The 25,245-nt window shown below is 37.8% G+C and overlaps 1 pseudogene; it reads left to right on the forward strand.

Moving 5' to 3' along the window:
• The first annotated feature begins 18,095 nt into the window (after nucleotides 1–18,095).
• LOC132499891 (ferritin light chain-like) lies at nucleotides 18,096–22,966 on the forward strand (annotated as a pseudogene).
• The last annotated feature ends 2,279 nt before the right edge of the window (nucleotides 22,967–25,245 follow it).

A 25,245-nucleotide genomic window follows, 5' to 3' on the forward strand; every position in this document is an offset into this window, starting at 1 on the left:
GTCTTTAAAAACTGTTATGTTGCTGGAAGAAGAAATATTTCCCAAGTCCTAATTGATGTTTAGCTATCACGCACATTTGAAATAAATTTATTACTTTGCCTGATCTCGGTGTAATACATTCCAAAGGGGCAAAGAGCACACGAAAATTTATGGAGTCTCCATCTTCTACACTAAAGTGTGCAATAAATTACATAATATTGGGCCATGAAATTCACAAGCTATAGAAACCACACCATTAGCAATGTATACAGTGGTAAACAGCAGGTAATGATAATGATATAAAACAAAATAGACTGTGTATGTTGGCACTGCTGCCAATAAAGCAATCATTAAATGCATTCATATGCATCTACGCTAGGTAAGCTCTTTGAGGGCAATTGCTATGAATTCTACATACCTGTCAGGATACTATATAGAGCCCAGTTTCTATGGCCTTTATTCAGAGACGCTGAGAAACGGTTACTGTGGGTAAATTCAGACCTTTTCTCAATATAGAATTTGGTCAACATGCATTCTGAACAGCAAAATTTCACACTGCTTTCAATTTTCCTACAGTACTTGCCACCTCAACAAATGCAGGATTAAGTATAATGGATTATAAGAAGTTAGAAAGGAAAGATGGAAGAAAAGAAGGAAGGTAGAAAAAAGTTGCGTATGGAGTACATCAACATTTACATAAAGAGTGGACCTAAAACTAACCTGAGGTTACCCTAAACTATTAGCATATGATATAGAAGCGTAAATGAAAAAATAAAAAAAAAACAGCAAGGAAAACTCAAAGATTCTTTGTTTTTTCACTTTACTGCATATACACGTCCGTCTTAAACAATCTATATGCTTATATCCAATAAGAGAGCATTGTTTTGCAAGGCTATTTGGGTTCTATCAGCATGTAAAGGTCGGACAACTCAACTTTAGCAGAGTTAGCCTTCAGGTGAAAAATTGCTTCTTTCAGGTTGTGAGCATTTCAATTTTCCAGAAATGTTTCCCAAAAAATGAAAACTAAAAGAGTCCTAGGACAGCATCCTTTAGAAGTTTTATAGTATCAAGGTTTTTGGAGGAAGAGTATTCTTGTCGATTATCAACACAATGATTCGAAGCAGGTCAATTTATGCTGAGAATATTATATAACAGAACCCACTTCACCTCCATTATACTGACAATGATCTTCCTTACTTCAACCTTGTGCTTCTTAGTAAAGTTGAAAATACTGAGCCAAGAACAGACAGTGACAATGCCAGAGACTCAGATGTTCCTATAGGTGCCTTCAGACAACATCAGCCACCCAGGCTAAAGTCCTGGTTTTAAAACATCCCAACATGAATGAATCTCAAAAACCATATGCTGAGCAAGTGAAGCCAGATCAAAAGGGCACCTACCGTATTATTCAACTTACATGAAATTCTAAACTGGGCAAAATTCATCTCTAAAGATAAAAATCAGATCCGTGGTTGCCTTGGGGTGGGAGATGGGGATACTTTTGCAAAAGCCTAGGAGGAAACTTTCTAGGGTTTTAGAATTGTTATCGATCTTATGGGGGTGGTAGTTATACAAATGCGTACATTAATTAAAAGTCATTGAACCGTTGACTAAACATGTCTGCATTTTATTGTGTGTAAATGATACCTTAATAAAGTTGATGACAAAATGAACCAAAAACAAAACAAAGAAGAAGAAAAACCTCTCAAGACCTCAAAGGAAATACACTGTTTTCTTCCAGGGTACCAGATTGGAAATGAGGCACTGGTCTGTTCTACCCTCAGATTATCCCGAGGATTATCTAGTCTATTTTAAAGCACTAGAGTCCCCTATCAGAAAAACTCACCCCATGTGTAATTACTTTGATTTCTTCTCTGCCTCTTCTCCCACACGGTGAAGTCATTTACGGAAGAAAAACCAGCTTTTTCCAACTTTGCATCATCACATATTCTTTCCAAAGCTACTATTTATGGAACAAAATTTGGCTACACTTTGTAAAAATCTAGTTTTTTGAGCCTTACAAATCTTAACAGTTAACCTATTGCCTCCTTTGGAATTTGGAAAAAAAATTAGTTTGAAAATGAATAGCTGAGATTTGACATTTTTGTGTTTTGTGATTTTCAATTCCCCTGAGAGAAGTGAGTAGGAATGAGAAACACATACATAAAGAAAAAACAAATTATCTTGCTGCCTTTGCATGGTTATAATTTATAGGAGGCCCTTTTCAACAATAATCTATTATCAGAATGAATAAAAATAAGCTCCATGAAGGCCAGGCCAGGATATTTGTCTCTTTTTCAGCAGATTGCAATACAAACCACATTCATGGATATGCTTCTTCATGATCTTTGTAATACTGTAACAGCTGACCATTTCCTCATGCCTCTTCACTTTAACTTAAACCTGGTTTTTCACTAATGACCTCACATTTCCTTCTCTATCACTTGGTTGTCGGCCTCTTTTCCAACTCCAACTCCAACTCGCATTTCACTCTGGAACCAAAGGAAGACTCACACCTTCCTGCTTTTTAGTGGTACCTCAAGGCCATTACCATATTGTGATCAACCTGAAGAACAGCCAGACAATTGTTATTGCAGAGCCATCTGACAGTTTGTAGCTCTAAAAATTAACTAAGGACCACATTTGTCAAAAATACCCTAGTTTAAGATTTTGGTAATATAGCAACAGTAATTCCGAAGTCATTTATGACGATCAGTGTGGGAAGCACCCTCCTTCGGGAAGATCCTTTGCCATACAATACACTTTCCCTGTCAGGTAATAAGGAAGCACGACTGTGGAAATTAAACTTTTGTGGAAAGAAATACGTGGCTTCAAGAAGGCTTGAAGTTCATACATTTTTCTTGAATTAGATTCCCCATTAATTACATTATCCACAGAGAGGTAATTATCAGAATTATGTAAGCAATTAAGGAGATGCTACTCCACATTCTTTCAGCTTGTTGACCTTTCTCACTTTATTTCATGTGGCTATCTGAAACATCAGTGATTTACATGTCTTTCTTTTTTTTAACAGATTTCTCTGTGTGTGTGTGTGTGTCCCCATGATGAAAACATCATGAAAATAAAATATCATGAATAGACTCTTAAGAAGCAGAGTCTACTTAAAGTCCTGGAAAATGTGAAAGCACTAATATTCATGGACAACTCTACACTCTGAACGCTACTCCAAATTTTATTGATCTCTATTTTGTCTAGGAGTTTTTCAAATTTTCTACCATGATCATTTGTTAGTTTTATAATTACATAATAAAGGCATTACATCATACAATCTTTTGTTATCCATTGCAGTTTTAAAACTATTCCTTTCCTTGTCCTCAGCAGATATGTCATAGATTATTAGTACACAAGCAAAGACTTTCAATGTAACATTACTTTATAGTGAGAAGAACTATACTGAGCTATCTCTATCCTAAGACAATGCACTAGGAAAGCACTAGGAATTCTTAAGCACTAGGAATACAGAGACAATCAAGGGGCAAGTTCCTTGCCTTCGAGTATACATAATCATTATAGCAAATGCTTAAATAGCACTTAGTATATAACTCACCACAGCAGTCTTATTATACTCCTTTTAAATAGGTGAGCAGAGGAAGCCACAGGGAAGTCATAGGGTAAAGCCAGAATTTGAACCTAGGTAGACTAGTACACTGTCCACGGCTTTAACTACTATGATAAAATATATATATATATATATGTATATATATATATATATGTCATATATATATATATATATATATATACATATATATATAACTCCAAGTATTCTGAAGTTACAAAACACTTATCTACCAAAACTCAAAAAGGAGCACACAAAATTGCATAGAAAATAAACTTGTAAAAGGTCATAAATAAACCACAATATAACCTGCTCCACATAATATACTGACTGCAGTGTCCTGGGCCTCTCCCATCCTTAGGTAGCTGGAAATTACAACAAAATAATACTTTTCACTTTTGGAAGCCACACTATCTCTCATACCAACCAACTAATTACTTCCTTATAGAGAATAGGAAATTAACCTGAATATCAGAAAAAAGCCATATATATATATATATATATATATATATATATATATATATATATATATATATATATAGCATTACTGATGTAGAATCTTTATTTAAAGACAATAACTTCAATAGCAGAGGGAACTTTACCATTGCAGGCTTCAGTTAACCTCTATATTTCTCAGATTTTATGCTAAATCATAAAATGCCATATTGTGTCTGAAGCTATTTTTTCAATAGTCCATTTTCTTAAATGGACTAGCAAAGCAGTAAATACTGAGGAACATTTTGGCTCCCAAATCCTAAAGTCATTCTGATTATGCCTGGGTCATCATGGGGACATCATCGGAACTACCAGAGGACTGGCAGAAATACCAGTGGTCTGGCCAGCTTATAAATTAGAAATTATACAGAATCCAATTTTATTTTTTTGTTAAGTAATTCCTATGAGGTTTTTGGGATGTCAGTGTAAAGTCCTTTTATGTGTAATCTTTATCCATTAGATAGGGGAAAATGCCAATCCCCATCATAAATACGTTCCCAATCTGACACTGAAAATCCACTGTAGGGCATAGGACCTGCAAATAGGATATGAATCACATCCAACCACGCATTCAGACAATCCACAAATATTCATTTTTAAGTCTACTATATGCCAATAATGTACCGGGCTCTAAGATGCTAAACCATGCTAAATGCTGAAACAGACATACTCAGTTCTGGCCCTCCTGGAACTTATGACCTACAGAAGTGCCTTCATTGTAAATGGTCAGGACTCAGCCAATGCTATTATCATCAGCAGGTGACCAAATGATAGAGCTTGCTTTCTAAACAAGCTCCACACTCTTTGCTTTCAACATTTTTGCTTTCCTTCAAGCCACATAATCCAGTGGTCAGTTTCTCCCAGTTAGTGAGGTTTGGGGAAAATGTACCCAGTGAACAATTCCTTGTGGCCTCACTCTTTCCTCACACTCTCCTCTGTGCTCTTGAGCTAAAGAGACCTGGATTCAAGTCACTTGCTCTAACCTTATTATTTTAAAATGGGGCTGCTCCTGCTTTGAGGATTTCCACGGGATCAACACAGTAGCAAAGCAGCACTGAATCAGAAGCAGGTAAATTTCAAAATGACAGCTCTAAAAATATCCACTCTCCTTTTGTTCTCCTCCTATCCCTTTGCTCTGAACACCTCTGCTCTGAGGCTTTGCCTTTACCCTTCTCTGATTACTGCTCCAAAAGGGTTTCCAAGAACCGGGAGTATTTATGGTTTCACTTGCTCCCAAGTCCTTGGTGGAAAAGGATGCTTGCTTTCTGATTCTTACTAATTCCACACTCACATTGTTAACACAAAAATCATCATTTAAAAAAAATTTCCTCAGCTTCATATTTCATCTGGGCCAACATTGAAAGAATATTTTCAAAGAAACAATATCCTCTCTCCTTTGCTCTTCTGAGTTTCACGTTTTTACCTCCAGTCTCATTTTCAACCCTTATTACGGGATGCATCACCAAAATAGAAGAAAGTTCTTTCTGCTTTCCCTGTACCAGCCAATTATTCTACTTTGTTCTGTCTCTAACGAACAGAATGCGAAATCAACACAAAGCCTGATTATGCGACCTCTTCCAAGGGAAAGGTCTGAGAGTTGTCTATTTACTAATGAAGCTCAGTGTGTATTAAGGGTTGACTGAAGCAATCATCAGGAATTTTCATCCCTTAAATTAGTGTTTTCCACCAGATGCACATCGTTCATTTCAGATAATATAACTTTTAAGTTCAGGATACAACTGGACAAAAGAAAAGAAAAAAAAGTAACCAACACAACATTTGCAGTAATAACACAGTAACAGCTATCATCCTTCCCTGAGGAATTCAGCCTACTTTATGGACACAACTTAGTACAAACTCATAAGAAAGCTAACAAAGCCCAAAACCACTTCACAAGAGTGTAGAGAGGTAAAGGTCAAAACTTATTACTGCCAGGCCCAGCAGACAATGGCACCTACCGGAAAGAGCACAGGACGGGAAAACCTGGAAGCCTGTGTTCCAGTTTTGGTTATTCCTGTAAGCATTGGTATGATCTGAGTGAACTCAGCCTGCCCTGCTTTTTCCGTTTATAAAAACCTACATCATCCTCTCATTAGAAAGAAATGTCACATCTGAAAAGTTGCAGATCTCTTTAGGAAAGAAACAAAACTCATGTTTCTAACCAAAATGGAATAATTCAGTCAATGGAGACATAATAAAAATCTGCCATAAAGCAACTGTTTACTTGAAATCTATCTTTTGTGGTGTATTTATATGGGTAAGGAGTGTAAGGATATCATAAGTAGAGTTACCAATTCTTCCAGAAATCAAGGTCATTGAGTTCAGATTCCAACTTTGACCTTGACCCAGGCTTACAGAGATGTAACATGTGCCAATACCTCATATCCACCATACATGGGAGAAACAAGGTATGCAGACGGATCTTCTTCTAAGTATCCCATATGTAGTGGTTTTAATACAGGGTCTCAGATTCGTTGCCATTCTTCACATCCAGATGTGGGCATTTCCCCTTGAATTTGGGCAGGCTTTCCATGGCTTCAAACAATAGAGCAGGGGTCAGTAAATTATGGCTGGTGGACCAAATCTAGGCCTCTACCGGCTTTTATAAATGAAGCTTGATTGGAACACAGCCATGTTCCTTAGTATATGTATCGTTTGTGTCTGTTTTCACATCACAGCAGCGGAGCTAAGTAGTTGCAAAAGAGACTGTATGGCGTGTAAAGCCTAAAATATTGACCGTCTGACACTTTATGGAAAAAGGTCTCCAACGCCTGCAATAGTATAAAGTGATGCTATGTAACATCTAAGACTAGGTCATAAAAGGTCATGCAGCTTTTGCATGATTCTCCTGGAATGCTTCAACCCTGAACGCTCATTCTTGGGATACTCTATCTTGAATCCTAACTACCACGTTATGAGAAGTCCAAGCCACATGGGCAGCCATCTGTAAGCACTCCAGGCAACAGTCCTTGTTGGGCGCAGTGTTCAAGTCATCCCATCTCAAGGGCCAGACATGTGAATTAAAATTATCTAGATGAGGGCTTCCCTGGTGGTGCAGTGGTTGAGAATCTGCCTGCTAATGCAGGGGACATGGGTTCAAGCCCTGGTCTGGGAAGATCCCACATGCCACGAAGCAACTAGGCCCGTGAGCCACAACTACTGAGCCTGCGCGTCTGGAGCCTGTACTCCGCAACAAGAGAGGCCACGATAGTGAGAGGCCCACGCACCGCGATGAAGAGTGGCCCCCACTTGCCACAACTGGAGAAAGCCCTCGCACAGCAACGAAGAACCAACACAGCAAAAATAAATTAATTAATTAATAATAAAAAAATTATCTAGATGATTGCAGCCCCAGCCATTTGAATCCTCATGAGCTGAGGTTTCAGACATCAGTCACAGAGTAGAGACAAGCCATCTCCTCTGCGTACTGTTTGAATTGCTGACCCACAGAATCTGGGCACATATTAAAATTTTTGTTTATTTCACCACTAAGTTTGGACTTCTTTATTATGTAGCAATAGATAACTACAGCACTGTGTCTGTACACAGGAGATCTACATTTCACAGAGCACATACTTTTAGATGTGAATGTTGACTGCTCAATTTCTAAGAAGAACGTATACACACATATAGGTACAAAATACTTATGTATATGTAAATATTAGACCTATATAAACTAATCTATATTATCCATAAAATGAGGGGCCCTTGATAATGGCTAACATTTCTTTTCAGTATTTATTGTGTTCCAAGAACTGATAAATTCTTGCATTGTATGAATTTTCTTTTTTAACCCTCATAGCAACTCGCTGAGAGAAGTAATGTTATCTCTATATTATAGATGAGAAAACTGAGGCAAAAACAGATAACATGCTCAAGAGTACTCAACAAGTAAATTTTAGAGTCAAGATTGGAACCCAAGTTCTCAAGGTTTAGATCCCTTACTCTTAGTCACTAAGCTATATACTGAGTAAGGAGATGAAAGCTGAAGCCATTACCTCATGCTCAAGAAGTTAGACAGAAACTTAGCAGGCATGGTTGAAAGAAAACAGGACTTGGAGTCGTAAGTCCAGAGCCTGAGTTATGAAATGAATTCTCCTCTCATCTAGATATAGGTTTGTTTTTAGAAAATGAAAAAGATCACTGCATATTTTGATGGTTAATTTCTGTACTTAATGATTACAAAAGAATGGCATTTTACCAGGGAGCTATTTTGCAATGACATAACTTATTGATTCAAAATCAAACCTTTATTATAAACTCTTGATTCAAAAGCAAATCTTTATTAAGTCTCCGTTGCATCAGAAGTCTTTCCCATTCTTCATTTCTTTTAAAACCCTTTCCTGTCTACTCTTGGCCAAAGCTTGAAGCCTAATTTAACATTTGGAAATAAAATAATGAAATAGTCATAACACAGCAATTCCAATGCCTACTGAAATGGAAGCTATAAATAATTTTTCAGATAATTTAGGAAATTAAAAATAGTTACATCATAGATGCAAAGAGAGAAGTTACTTGTGTAATAAAATAAATGGTGAGACAAAAAGTTTCTGGTCAAGTAGATTTGTTTAAATATGAACACTAATTTGAGCTCTATCCTGGTGCTAAAACCCAGTGACAGGTTGCATACAGTTTCTAAAGGGATAGTTCAGTGCATTGGGTCAAATTCATGCCATAAAATGTGGTATTATTAGTAGTACTAGAAGACAGAGTGTGACTGTCTTCTTTGGGACATAGATGAAGACCCCAAGTTAGACAATATCAAGGACAAGTTATGTAGAATAAGATATTATCTCAGTCCTTGGAACATGTCATCCAGGATTGAACAAGAGGTAGATTTATTATGAAGTACATGAAGCCAGAGACAGTAAGCAATGAGTGGTAGTTGGTTAAAATAGACAGGTTTTAGAAGTAGAGGCAGGGATGTAGAAAACAAACTTAGGGTTACCAGGGGATTGTGGTGGGGAGGCTAAATTGGGAGATTGGGGCTGAAATATACACACTGCTATACATAAAATAGATAACTAATAAGAACCTGCTCTTCTTATTAGCACAGGGAACTCCACTCAATACTCTGTAACGGGCTATTTGGAAATGACTCTAAAAAAAACTAAAAGTGGATATATGTATATGTATAACGGATTCACTTTGCTGTACACGTGAAATTAACACAACACTGTAAATCAACTATATTCCAATAAAAAATTTTTTTAAAATAAGTTTTAAGAACCATAGTCAGGGAGCAGTGTGGATTGGAAAGACCTGGCAAGAAATATTTCTTCATCCTCAGACAATGCTCCCCAAGCTGGCTATTGCAAGGGTGAGCATTTAAGAGATCTTTGACCTAAGGAGGACATGAGATTAACAATCAACCCCAATGTGGATGAATTATTCTCCTCTGTGTTATCAGAAATCAGATGGCATCCTAGAGCAAGGGTCAGCAGATCTTTTCTGTAAAGGGTCAGATAGTAAATATTTTGGATGTTGTGTACCATATCTTTCCGTTGCAACTGCCTATCTGCTGCTGTAGCACAGAAACAGCCATGCACCATACGTTAATGAATGGGTGTGGCTGTGTTCAAGCAAAATGTTATGTACAAAACCAGGAGTCAAGCGAGATCTGATCAGTGGGCCAGAGTTTGCGGACCCCAGTTCTGGGTCAGTGTTCACAGCTGAATGAGTCATGAGGCCTTAAGTTCCAGTTCTCATTGTACTACTTTCTACCTGGGTGAACTTGGGTTCATCCTTTTATTTATATGGGCCACTATATTAGTCAAGCTTCTCCAGAAAAACAGAACCAACAGCATGTGTATACAATGTGCCCATATATATTGATAGATATAGATATCAATATTGATACCTAGATCTATATCCATATCTATATAAAGATAGAGAAAGAGAGAGAGAGATTTTAAACAATTGGTTCACACAATAATAGAGGCTTGGTCAATTCAAAATCTGCAGGTTAGGCTGTCTAGAGACTCTAGGAAGAGTTGCAGTTCAATTTCTGTAAGTCTTCTGGCAGAATTCCTTTTTGCGACAGGAAGGTCAGTCTTTGTTTTATTAAGAGCTTCAACTGATTGATGAGGTGCACCCATACTATGGAGGATAATCTGCTGTACTCAAAGTCCAACACCAATTTAAATATGAATTTCATCCAAAAACACCATCACAGAGACTACCCTGGTGGCACAGTGGTTAAGAATCCGCCTGCAAATGCAGGGGACACAGGTTTGAGCCCTGGTCTGGGAAGATCCCATGTGCCATGGAGCAAATAAGCCCGTGCACCACAGCTACTGAGCCCGTGAACCTAGAGCCCATGCTCTGCAACAAGAGAAGCCATCACAATGAGAAGCCTGCACACCACAACAAAGAGTAGGCCTCGCTTGCTGCAAATAGAGAAAGCCCACGTGTGACAATGAAGATCCAATTCAGCCAAAAATATAAATAAATAAATAAATAAATAAATAAATAAATAAAATTGTAAAAAACACGAAAACACCATCACAGAAATATCCAGAATAATATCTGACCAAGTAACTGGGCATGATGGCCCAGACAAATTGACATAGAAAATTAACCACCTAAGCCCTAGTTTTGTCATCTTTTACTGAGAAATTTGACTTATCTGAACTATTTGGATAACTAGAAGATACCGTCTAGAGGTAACACCCTCAGGTTTTTACATGGTAGGCAGCAGAGGGAAAGAGCCCATTTGTCCAGTCAGATGACACCTAAAGATAAAATTCTGTCTTCTCTTTCCAACCCACAAGGATGAATGCCAAAAATACATCACTTATATCTGCTTTAGCTAACATAGGACAGGTCTGGAACAGACCTATGCTCCCAGTAAGCCTCATGAAATGCTATTTCATTAAGGGGAGACTTTACTTGCTAAGATTAGAAGCAAAAGAGGGTGGTGGATGAAACACTGCCCAAGGATATAAGTTCATGCAAGGAAGCAGGAGAGAGAATGGGTATCCGAAGATGTGCGCTCTAAGCCAACACTAATTCCACAGCATCAGGTTATAATTCAGGGAGCACAACTGCTGGGGTTTATTCCCCCTCTTTTTTTCCCCCAAAGAGGGACAAATCAAGCATACTGACAAAGGAAGAGCATTAGTCACCACAGATAAATTCCTTTTTAGAGGTGATCTTGCAAATAATTTGGCTCAGTGTAGACTATGATTTGGTTCCAAAAACCATAAGCTAGAGCATTTCATTCCAGGTCCCTCCTCAAATATCCATGATAGGTAGAAATTTGGCATCAGTAGTCCTTGAAATCTCCCCAGGTGATTATAATATGCAACCAGGGCCGAGAATCTGGAGATGTAGAGAGAATTTAAATTGAACTTTAGTTAAACAGTAACACGAGCTCTGACTCTACTGGCTGGAGCTAGAAAAGGGATATGCATTTACTGGGATGAGAAGATAAAGAAAACCAGGGAGTAAATCAAATGCCTTACACCTGTGCTTAGCTAATTGTTACTCAGATAATTCAGACAATCTTACAGCACCTGAACCCTGAAATTCCTTAGTTCTGTTTTAAAAAAAAGTAACTCTTCAAGTAACTGAACTCTGACAATCATGTAAATCATAAAGAAAAAGAAGAAATCTTATTTTTTGTGAATTAGTTGATTTCATATATACTGTTTCACTTTCATGATGTTAACTAGTTAGCTTTCTTTCCATTTTATGTTTGAGGAAAGTAAGGCTTTAAAAATCTCAGTAATTTTCTCAAGGTCACTTCTTAAGGGTGTGGTAGGCAGCATAATGGCTCCTAAAAATGCCCTCACCCTAATCCCTAGAACCTATTAATATGTTACCTTACATGGTGAAGAGGACTTTGCAGATATGACTGAAGTTATAGACCTTGAGGTAGAAAGATTATCCTGGATTACCTCATGGAACAAATCTAATTGCATGAGTCCTTAAAAGTAGAAAACCATTCCCAACTGTAGAAAGAGAAAGAGAGAGATGTCCTAATAGAAGCAGAATCAGAGAGATTCAACATTTTGGGTTTTGTAGGTGGAGAAAGGGGACTCTGAGTCAAGGACTACAAGTGACCGCTGGAAGCGGGAAAGGCCAGGGAACAGAAACACCCCTAAGAGCCTCCAGAAAAGAATGTAGCTCTGCCAACACTTTTTTTTTCTTTTTTAATCATCTATATTGGAGTATAACTGATTTACAATGGTGTGTTAGTTTCTGCTTCATAACAAAGTGAATCAGCTATACGTATACATATATCCCCATATCTCCTCCCTCTTGCATCTCCCTACCACCCTCCATTCCCGATCGCACCCCTGTAGGTGGACACAAAGCACAGAGCTGATCTCCCTGTGCTTTGCGGCTGCTTCCCACTAGCTATCTATTTTACATTTGGTAGTGTATATATGTCCATGACACTCTCTCACTTCATCCCAGATTACCCTTCCCCCTCCCTGTGTCCACAAGTCCACTCTCTATGGCTGCGTCTTTATTCCTGCCCTGCCCCCTAGGTTCTTCATAACCATTTTTTCTTTTTTTTAGATTCCATATATATGTGTTAGCATACGGTATTTGTTTTTCTCTTTCTGACTTACTTCACTCTGTATGACAGTCTCTAGGTCAATCCACCTCACTACAAATAACTCAATTTCATTTCTTTTCATGGCTGAGTAATATTCCATTGTATATATGTGCCACATCTTTATCCATTCATCTGTCGATCCTGCCAACACTTTTACTTTACTCAATTGAGACCAATGTCAGACTTGTAAGGTAATAAATTGACATTGTTTTGAGTCACTATATTTGTGGTAATTTGTATGAAAGCAATAAAAAACTATTACAGGGGTCCTATAGGAGCCAGGCTATATATTTATACTTAAGTATTTCTGAAATGAATTTAACCTTGTGATTGACAGCAGCTTCCAAGGGATCCCACCACACACCTGAGGCAAAAGCAGCCTAATACAAAGCAGTGACAGCAGCAGGTCACTGCCCCACACTTGGGGTAGAGGGGGACTTGATCTACTGTAGCAGCAGCATAGCCTGAATGGGAACCCATCCTCCTGTGGCACTAGTCCCATCAACATTAGTCTAATCTGCTAGCACCTGCTGCACCAACAGGCCCAACATATACAAACCCTCCAACTCAGCAGCATTAAGTGAGCCAGACTCAGTGTTGCCTGAAACTCATATCCAATGGCACTGGAAAGCCCAGATATCACCTAATGTTATGAAAACATAAAAAAAACAATAACAGAAGACTGGGAACTTCAGAAAGAAAAGGGGAACAATGGAATGGGTGAAAACAAATGGGGTATATATAAGAGAATATCATTAGCCTCATGAATTTCTTACATACTATATAATGGTCAAAGCAAATATTATGACACCATCTGATGTGGTTCTCAATGTAGAGAAAGGAAATACTACAGAAAATCATACTTTAAAACTGGAGAATATTAAGAGACTAAATGGAAGTAAAATTTTGGAACTTCACTTGAAGTAATAAAACACTGATTCCAGTAGGCTATGGTAAGTTACATATGTATACTGTGATGCCAAAAGTAAGCACTAAGAAAACTATACAAACAGTATACACAAATGATTATAAATAAATTAAATTAAAATGGACTTATTAAAAAATGTTTAAGTAACCCACCAGGCAAAATAAGAGAAACACAGGATTGAGAAACTAAGGTAAAAGACAAAACAAAAAATAAAATGGTAGACCTAATCTTTAACATAGCAATAATTACATTAACTGTAAATGACCTAAATAACCAAATCGAAGACAGAGATTGGAAGAGTAGATTAAAAATTCACAAGCATGATCCAACTATATACTGTCTATAAGAAGTTTACTTTAAACATCATGATATAGGTAGTTCAAAGTAAAAGGAAGATAATGATATATCATGTGAATGTTAATCAGAAAAAGTAGGAATGGCTATATTAATATCAGATAAAGTAGACTTCAGAGCAAAGGAAATTATTAGGGGCGAACAGGGTCATTACATAAAGATAACAGGAATAATCCACCTAGATGACCTAATGATACTAAATGTGTGTGCACCAAACAACAGAACTTCAAAATACATGAAGCAAACACTGAAAAAAGTAGTAAAAGGAGAAAATTTTAAATCTACAATTATTATTTGAGACTTCAGCACAGCAATTTATAGAACTACCAGAGAGAAAAATCAGCAAGAATATGGAAGAAATGAAAACATCATCAATCAATATGATATAACTGACATTTAAAGAACATGGGGGCTTCCCTGGTGGCACAGTGGTTGAGAGTCCGCCTGCCGATGCAGGGGACACGGGTTCGTGCCCCGGTCCGGGAAGATCCCACATGCCGCGGAGCGGCTGGGCCCGTGAGCCATGGCTGCTGAGACTGGACGTCCGGAGCCTGTGCTCCTCAATGGGAGAGGCCACAACAGTGAGAGGCCCGCATACCACAAAAAAATATAAAATAAAATAAAGAACACACTCAGTAACAGCAGAATACATATTCAAGTGTCCATGGAATATTCACTCATATACTATATACTGGGCAATAAAAAGAACCTTAGCAGATTTAAATTGTAATGTGCCTAAGTGTTGGATGCTAAGACTCAGAGGTTTTCTTATTTCTTTCATTTATATATTCATAAAAAAAATTAGCAGATTTAAAAGAATTAAAATCATAGAGTATGTTCTCTAGCCAAAATGGAATCAGACTAGAAATCAATAACAGAAAGACAACAGGAAAGTCTTCAATCACATGAAAACTAAACATCACAATTCCAAATAACTCATGGGTAAAAAAAAACAGCATCAAGGAAATATTGTTTAATGCATAGAATAAAAGAAAATGGAGATATAACAGATCAAAGTTTGCAGAATGAAGTGAAAGCAATGCTGAAAGGGAAGTTTATAGCACTAATTTGGGAAAGAAAGTGTTTCAAAGCAATAATCTAATTTTCTATATTACAACAGTAAAAAAGGAAGAGGAAAAAAACACTAAACAAGCAGAAAGAAGGAAATAATAAACATGAAATAGAAATCCATGAAACTGAAAACAGGAAAATAGGGGGGAAAATCAATGAAACAAAAGGCTGGTTCTTGGAAATAAACAATCTAATCAATAAAGATCTAGCAAGACTGATAAAGATAAAAAGATGGATGGCACAAATCACAGGTATCAGAAATGCAACCAGGGATACCATGACATATCCTGCAGGTTAATAAGGGACAAGTTGTTATGAACAAGTCTACACTATAAATTCAAAAATGTAGGTGAAATGCGCCAATGCTTCTACACTCAAAACTACCAAAACTCTGCCAAGATGAAATAGATAATCTCAATTTTCCTGTAACCATTAGAAACACTGGTTTTTCATTTAAAAACTCCCAAAAGGAATAGTCAGGTTTAGATGTTTCACTTTTACCCAAGACATAAAGAATTAACACCAATTTTACATGATTTGATAAGAAAGAGAAGTAGAAGGAACAGTTCCTAATTAAATTTATGAAGCCAGTATTACCTTGATACCAAAACCGGACAGGGATAGTATAGAAAGAAGAAAACTACAGACCAATATTTTTTATGAAATTGGTTGTAAAAATCCTCTGCCAAATATTAGCAAATTAAATCCAGAAATATATAAAAAGAATAATATACCATGACCAAGTGGCATTTATTCTAGTTATGCAAAGTTGGTTAAATATTTGAAAATCAAACAATATTATCCACCATATCCAATCGATTAAAGGGAAAAGTCATGTGATCCTATCCAATAATGCAGAGAAAGCACTTGACAAAATCCAATCTCATTCATGATTTTAACAAAAGAAGAAAAAAGAACTCCAAGCAAACTAGGAATAGAAAAGGAACATACTGAAACTCATAAAGATGACCTACAAACAACCTATACCGACATTATATTTAACTGTGAAAGACTGAATGTATTCTCTGTAAGATCAGAAACAAGGCACGGATATCTGCTCTCACCACTTTTATTAAATATATTACTGGAGGTTCTAGTAAGAAAATAAAGCAAAAATAAATAAATACATACATTTAAAAGTTAAATTTTTAAAAAGTTCATTTAAAAGATAAAAGGACTATTCCTACTATGTTGAATAGGAAGGAATATATCCTACTGAATGTTGAAGAGTAATATATCCTATTATATTGCCTAAGGAAAAGTAAAACTGTCTGTGTCTGAAGAGGAGATTATAATCTAAATGGAGAAAATACCAAGGAATCCACAAAAAGCTTGAGAAATAATATTAGTTTGTAAATGTTTTAGAGTACAAGATCAACACAATTTTATCAGATTATATATTAATAACAAATGTGTAGAAGCTTAAATTAAAATATGTGATGCCATTTACAACTGACCTAAATAAATACTTAAATACAAGCCCAATAAGACATTTATAGGACCTCTATACTGAAAATTACAAAATGCTGATGAAGAAAACATTTAAAGTCCCAAACAAATAGGGAGACATACCTTGTTCATGGATTAGAAAACACAACATAATAAAGATGTCAATTCTCCCCAAGTTAAGAGGCTTAACACAATTACTCTTAAAATGCCCTCAAGGTTTTTGCGGATATAGACAAGCTTTTTCTAAGATTTATATGGTAAGAAGAGGCTGAAGAATAGCTAAAACAATTTGTAAAGGAAGATTAAACTGGGAGGAATTAATCCACCCAATTTCAAGACTTTGCAGTAATTTTGGAGGGTAGATACATAGATCAATGGAATGGAATAGAGAACCCAGAAATAGACTGACATAAATACATTTAACCTGTTTTTGACAGCAGTGCAAAAGCTATCAAGGAAGAATAGACATTTCAAAAAATGGTACTGAAACAGTTGGACATCCCTCGACAAAAACAAACAAAAAATGAACCTTAACCTAAACCTCCACACCTTACACAAAAATTAAATCAAAGTGGATCATAGTCTTAAATGTAAAAGCAGGACATTTTTAGAAAAAAAAATAGGAGAAAATCTTTGGCATCTAGAACTAGGTGAATAATTCTTAGACTTGACACTGAAAGTATGATCAATAAAAGCAAAAACTGATACATTGGATCTCATCAAAATGAGTTAAAAATGCTTCATAGAAGATCCTTTTAAGTGGATGAAAACTCAAATTACACAGTGGGAAAACATATTTGAAAATCCCATATGAGACAGATGACTTGTATCTATAATATACAAAGAACTCTCCAAACAACTTAAAAAAATCCAACTAGAAAATAGGCAGAAGACAGGAACAGACATTTCATGGAAGAGAATATACACATGGCAAAGAAGCACATGAAAAGATGCTCAACATCATTAGCATTAGGGAAATGCAAATTAAGACCATAATGAGATATCAGAGAATAACTAAAATTATAGTGACAACATCAAATGCTGGCGAGCACGTAGAAAAGTTATATCACGTCACTGGTGGAAAAATAAAATGGTTTAGCCACTCTGAGAAACAGCTTGACAGTCTCTTTTAATCCTAAAATTAGATTCACCCTACAATGCAGTAATTGTACTCTTGAGCATTTATCCAAAAGAAACAAAAACTTAATTAAGTTCCCACAGAAACTTACACATAAATGTTCAGAGCAGTTTTATTTATAATAGCCAATAACTGGCAACTACCCAAATGTCTTTCAATGGATGAATGTTGAAACAAATTGTGATAAAATCTTATGATAGAATACTACCGAGCAACGATAAGGAACAAATTATTAATATATGCAAAAATTAAAAAGAACTTCAAGGGAATGATGCTGAAGAAAAAAAAATTAAATCCAATCTCCAAAGATTAAGTAATTCATGATTATGTTTACATATTATTCTTAAAATAACAAAACTGTGGAGATGGAGAACAGATTAGAAGTTGCCAAGGGTTAGAGATGGGGGTAGAAGGTACAGTGGGGAAACTTTGTGAGGTTTTTGTGGTCCCAGTACAAATAATACAGCACTCTTGGTTTTAATCCCTAAAGATGTTTAAAAACAATTCCTAATAAGAGTTGTCCAGATATTTAGCAATGGCAGCAGATTACAGGTATAGCTCCCCAACATGACAACTTCAAAAGAGATTGTACTAATTCAATGCATATGTTAATTTTAAAAAGGCCAGTCACAGTACGTAAATGGTATATATCTTAACGATATTATTCTAAGTATCTAGCTATACCAGATGGACTAGCAGGATTTTCTGTACATTCAATCTTATTTAAGACAGTAAATCTTATAATAAGAGAGTTAAAAAAAGAAAAAGAAAAAACAACAAACCTCAACTACAGTTGGGTATTCTCATAGGAAGATGAGGTGAAAAAAGTAGCAGTGGTTCAAAAGCTTAAGCAGTGGCACCTAAATTTGGCTGCATATTAGAATCATCTGAAGCACTTTTTAAAAACCCTCACACTGACTGTTGGTCATCCTAGACCAATAAAATAACTTTAAATCTCCTCAGACGATGCCAGTGTCTAGCCAGAACTGAGAACCAGCGGACTAAGCAGAAGGGGATGTTTCTACAAAGATTTCTTAACAATAAGTCCTTTCACCCAATCAGATTTACCTTCCCACAAAGGGGTAAAGAAGGCTAGATGTTGTCCATACTTGCTTCGCTTTAATTAGCACTTGTGACTTGCCCAAATCCTAGATCATGTTTCCCCTAAATTTCATGTTATTCCCTAAGTTTTTCAAATCCAGGGCTAAGGGGTTTGCCAGGATGAGATTTTAAGTGTTCACACAGGGGGAGTCCCTGGCAAACCAGGAAAGTGGTCACTCTACATTGAATTGTAAAGTATCCTAAATAACCCTGCCACTGCTCCCAGATACTAGTCTGTGCCAACCAGTGGAGAAAAGGCATTCTCCATTACTACCACGGCAAATGCTGCTGTACTTGCCTTGGCTACTCCCTATCTTTTCCAGGCGTCACTCCCCTTAACCTGCTGGTGGACGCTTTGGCAGCTGACAATGCAGATATTTTCAAACTTTAAGGTGAATAAAAATCATCTGGAGGGCCAGTTATAACAGAGATCACTGAGCCCCACTAGAGTTGATGATTCCATAGGGCTGGGATAGGGCCCTAAAACTTGAATATCTGACACATTATCAGGGGACGCTGGTAAAGCTGGTCAGGTTGTTACCGAATGCAGGTTCGTGTGTCTGAAGCACAGTGAGGCCAAACAAACCTAAAGGTTGGAGTCTGGAGAAGAGAAAGGTTTATTGCAGGATCGAGCAAGGAGAGGGGTGGTCCGTGTTCCAAAACCCCTGAAATCTCCAAAGGATTTCAGCAAAGCATTTTTAAAGGCCAGGTGAGGGAGGGACATCCCAGGGCATGTGATCAGCTCGTGCACAATCCTCTGATTGGCTGATGTTGAGGCCACAAGGCAGGTAACATTATCCATCCTTAGGTGCCAGAAGGTCTGGGGGCTACGTGCTCATGATCATCAAGGAGTTCATTTCTTCCATTGGGTGGTGGTTTTTAGCATCTGAAAACTCAAGAAATATGCCTGAGATACTATTATCTGAGTACTTCAGAGAGAAACTACAGTAGAGGATATGGGGGATGGGTCTGCCCTAGGAAGGCCCCATAGGGTACTGCTTGGTTACAAGGTGACCATACTTTGAGAACCACTGCTCTAGTGGCTTGGAATGTTAAGAAAGCAATGGAAGAATCCCTTCCCAGATCTAGATTCTAGTAATACCAGCTATTTTGGTGGGAGGAAGGGTAAGTTTTGTCCTTGCTTGGACTTCTTGTTCATTTATATCAAAGCCTATTTGAGGCAGTGCATTTGGCAGTCCTGCAGATCTGTCTTTTGCTTCAACAGTGTTTGGAATGAACAGACCCAGGGACGCTCCTTGCTCCAGCCCCCGACCACCCTCCAACCTTTCTTCCTTTCGCAACCTTTGGAATCAGACACTCAGTTATCCTCAGCCTCCAGGACAGGCCAACACCAGTTTTTGAGCTTAGCTCCTTATCACTGATCAACCACGAGTTCCCAGGTTCGTCAGAATTATTCCACCGAGGTGGAGGCCCCCGTCCACCGCCTGTTCATCTTGTATCTGTGGACACTTACCTCTCTCTGAGCATCTATTTCGACAGCAACAATGGGACTCTGGACAGTATGGGCCACATTTTTTGCCAACTGGCTGAGGAGAAGTGTGAGGGCGCCCAGCGCCTCTTGAAAATGCAAAACCAGTGCTGCGGCCACGCCCTCTTCCAGGATGCGCAGAAGCCTTCTCAGGATGAGTGGGGTAAAACCCAGGATGCTGTGGAAGCCGCCATTCTTAGGGAGAAGAATCTGAACCAGGCATTATCGGACCTGCGCGCCCTGGGTCCTGCGCTTGCAGACTCCCAGCTCTGTGACTTCCTGGAGAGCCGCTTCCTGGAGGAGCAGGTGAAACTCATCCAGAAGATGGGCGACCACCTGACCAACCTCTGCAGGCTGGCTGGTCCGCAGGCTGTGCTGGGCGAGTATCTCTTTGAAAGGCTCACCCTCGAGCCAAACAGGAGTCTCTGAAGTCCAGCCGCATCTGAGGAGACCCTCTGGCGTCAGAGCTTCTGCCTGAAGCCCCGCTCTGCAGCCACTAGGCAGCTTTGTAACCGCCCTGGAGCCCTCTCCCAAGCCTTGGACCAAATGGAAACAATAACGCTTTTTGCAGAAGGAAAATAAAAAGCCTATTTGAAATACAAACAGAATAAAGCAAAAAAAAGAAATATATACATATATTCATGTTCTTTTAACATATGAATTGTCCCACTTTATCTGTGTGAAATAAGTTTGTTCCCATTATTGGGCTGGTTCTCAAGCTTTGCTGCTCGTTTGAATTACCTAAAGAGCTTTGAAGAAAAACATTGGTATCTGGGTCCCAGCCCCAGAGATTTTGATTCAGTAGGTCTAGGCAGGAGCCTGGGCACGGGGAGGTCTCAGAGTTCCCCAGGTGATTCTAATGTGCAGCAACTTTGTGAACCACCTCTTGGCTTCAATGCCGCTAGTCATCAGATATTAAATCTAAGACACATGGACTACTAGTGCGTGAGCTCTGTTGCTAGGTGTATTCCATTTTCTTCCTCCTGGAAGATTTATGCCAGGGAAAATGATTGATAGTTGTGTTACTTCTCTGAAATGGATGGAAATTTCCAATTAGCATGAACAGGGGAGGGTGAATGGGTGAATGCAATAAGGTGTATCATTTACGTATTGCCCTATGTGTATGGCTAGAAGCTTTTGCAACTGAGGTCTGCCCTACTTTTCATGCTAATGGTAATGCTTGTCCTCCTAATGCAGCTGTAAACCTTATAAGCCCATAGGTAGACAGCATCACAAAATATTTACCCCTCCCCACTGGCCCACTCTCAAGCTTCACTCCCCTTCCCCAATACACAAATGTACATCAATGCGCTTGAGACCAATATCAACATACTGACCTTCAATTCTTCTACTTTGCAGCTTCCCTCTTATCAGGAGATGTCAGCATTTAGTGCAAGGACAAATGCTTGCCCCTTGAGGAGTAATGTAGACAAAGCCTCCAAGAGACAAATAGCCCTCAGGGAGGGGGAAATAGTCTTTCAAAAAGGTTGATGCCCAGAGGAGGCGTTTTCAGTCATCTCAGCTTAGAGGTCAAATATCCAAAATTAAAAAGGTTAAAAAAAGAAGAAGAAAGCAAGGAAGAAAAGAAGGAAACAATTTTCTTATCTCATAGTAATAAGGCAGTTTTCCTTAAAAAAAAAAGACCTAAATTCTCTTTCCTAATCAAAATGTGCTTTTCCATCTTTAGACTATTCCTCTTATATCCTGTATTATTCATGATGTTTAATTCTTGAAATAGCACATAGCTGAAAACAGAAGCTAACCTCTTGTTCACTATGAATTAAATCTTCTTTTCCTAGGACCCGTCTACAATGTACAATTTGGGGTTGGCCAACATGATTATTTTCTCTGAAATATGTTACAGCATTTTGCCTTTTCAATATATAGTTATACAATACATTGTTAACACAACATATTTAATATAGTCAATATAGTAAATACAACTATAACACACATGATATGATGCCACTTTGGTGATTTTCTTCATCCATGTAATTCTGAAATTTGACAGTATAGTTTTCATATTCTAATGAGCTGAGTATTACCTTTTCAAGGATAGAAAAATAAAATAAATTCATAATATTCTTGTGTGGTTTGCCCCTGGGGTGGATTACCATAATGGGGGGATATTTGAGCCTTTCCCCAAGTCATTAAAAATCCTCCAGCAAGCAGCCCCTTGTCCTCTCCAGGGAGTGGGGGGAAAGGATCTTTAATCATAATAATCCTGGGGGGAGAAATCTCGGAAATAAGACATCTGCTTCTGTGCCTTGTTGTTTTGCAGAATAGCAATGATTGCCTTAGCAGCTTCTATTGCCATATGTATACAATAAGTAAATGAACATAAAATTGAATGAATGCATAAAAGAAAGATAAACCCACCCAGCTTAACAAACCCACTCTCTCACCTGCTGTGCCGCAAAACATGAAAGAAAGAATCACGGGATCATAAGGATTAATAAAATAGCAGTCTCTGTTAACAATATTGACAGGAGGTATAAGGATAATTTGTCTGATGTGGGACCAACAGCTTAACTAACTGCTTAATTCTTTTTTTAAGGGCAATTCATTCATTTATTGTTTAAAGATTGCAAGACAACATCTGAATTTTTGTAGCACAATTTAAATGGTTTACTTTTCTGATAAAGCAGAGTATCATAGCAAAAACAATTAGTTTCCGGTAATATCTATATCTCTATTCAGAATTAAGTCTTCCACAGACATGTAACCTGGAAGCAAAAGCCTGTTACAATAAGCAAAGCTTCAACGGAGTGGCTACTTTTCGGGCCAGGGAAAGGTTCATCCCTATAGGAGGATGATGTGCTATGTAAAATGGCTGCAAGGTCACAGCCTTGAGGGCGTTGGAAGTCTAGTATCCTATTCCACATTAAGTAGTTCGGGGAACTTCAAACGTCCGTTCATCTGCAACCAAGCTGGCAACCTTTAACTGATATTTCAAGCAGGTAAGAAATAAATGAAAAGAAATCCCTACATTGATGTTCCTTGATTTACACTGTTAAATGGTTCATTAACATGTAATTCTGGCTAAGAATTATATTTGAGACTCCTTGCCCAGATTTTGGTTAACAGTACAAATCTTTCAGAAATTCATGTTTTCATTAATCAATAATTTGTCAGCTAGGATACGTTCAGGCATCAGCTGCAACTTCAAAATAGGTGCACTGCCTCAGCGCTTTGGAAAGACATAATCTAAAACACTAATAGCAGACAAAATATCTGTTACTAGACAGCATATGTGCAGTACAGCAAGACAAAAACATATTCATATGTGCCACGGACCAGCCTCAGAAAGAGGATTTCACTGCCCAGGGTCAGAAGGGACGGGGTAAGGAACTGAAGTAGCACCGACGAATGGGGTCAGAAGGACCAAGACAACTGATGGTTGCAAGGCAAGTTTTATTATGCTACAGTTGCAGATTATATAGACTAGAAAATGGAAGGTTGCCAGGCGGTGGTTTACATGATCTAATGACTGTCTCGGCTCAAAGTTAACTACCCTGGGAGAAAACCCATAAACCCAGAATCATCCAAAATAACCTGCACGTGGAGGGTGGAGACAGATTTGCTTGTCTCATTTTACATTCTTTCTGATTTCTGGGCCCTGGTGATTTATCTCCCGTGGAATGGAACAAGGAGGGGAACAAGTAGGGACAGTCCCTTTGAGCAGCGGCGGCATGCCTGGCATGTCTGTAGCCTGCTCTCAAGGCTGACTGCTTCCCACAGGTCCCCCTTTTTTATTTTTTAATTTTTGCTGCAAAATAATTCCATGAACCTTAGTGCCGAGAGTAGTATACTGTTGCATGAGGATACGAAACAGACATGAGAAGATTATTATCAATAATAGGCAAATTATGGCCAGGGTAATAAATCCTGACAACCCTCTAGTAATCCATGACTAAGGGTTTAACCACTTTAAATGATCCAGTAAACTTTGAATTACATCTTCTGGTGAAATATCATCAAGATGTGCATTTTGTATATCCTGAATTTCAGCACTTAATTTCTTAAGATCAAGACTAATATTATTATCTGACCAAACACTCAGCAGATGCATTTTTACTTTTTCCCATTCCCAAATACAGTCATTGTACTTGTAAGGAATAACACAAATCCACATATACTTTGCATGACAAGCTAAACGCATCCTCAATTTTAATGCTGCCATCTGATCTCCAATCCTCAAAATTGCGTTTTTAAATTCATGTAACTTGTTATTAATCTGTAAATCTATGTGACTTTGTAAAGATTAAGCAAGACTGGTATTTTGAGATAATTGATTAGCAAAGTGAGCATGATTAATACTCTGTGAAAGAGCAAGACGGGCAGTAGCCGCGGTAGCATACAGAGCAGCCAAGGCAAGTAAACTTACTATTAGCCACCCAATAAAGCGTCTCCTTCTCTGTAAGGCTTTGGAGAGTTCCACCCATGCCTGTACTCCAGTATCTTCATACCAAGGTTCTCTCAGATGTACAGGCACCATAACATATATGGGTTGCCTTAGTATAAGCACAGATTGTGTTCCTGCAGAAGGGAACATACAACTGCTAAAAATACAATGAACACAGCTAATATTATATCTTCCTTTGGAAGAATTACCAATGTTAATAGAACCAATCAAAAGTGTATATGGAGGAGCAACACAAGTTATAACAGGTGTATTGGAATAAGTTAGAGCTAGTTTCCATATATCCCAGTTCTTTTGAAATGTGATAAACCTATCTATGATGGGAATAGAAGAGAGAAGAATTGACCCCTTGGTATGATCTGTAGTACACCATATTTGGTTAGTATTCCAAGATGCATTGCAACGTTCAAAATTGGATCCAGCAAAGTTAATGGTCATAAAAGGAGGAAATTGAGTTTTTGATTTTCTGTTAAGAATAGTAACCTTATGTCCAACTATAAGTATCCCTTGTCCTCCAAGTAAATGCTTCATACAGAAATAATTTCCTGAATCTTCACCTGGAACCTTGGCTATAGTAATAGCGGAATCCCGAAGTGGTGAGGCATATGAGATTCGACCTCTAATATTAATAGCTTGCCCATTTTTATACCAAATGATGGTATCCTTAAGATC

The sequence above is a fragment of the Mesoplodon densirostris genome, chromosome 12, assembly GCF_025265405.1.
Source record: "Mesoplodon densirostris isolate mMesDen1 chromosome 12, mMesDen1 primary haplotype, whole genome shotgun sequence".
NCBI lineage: Eukaryota > Metazoa > Chordata > Mammalia > Artiodactyla > Ziphiidae > Mesoplodon > Mesoplodon densirostris.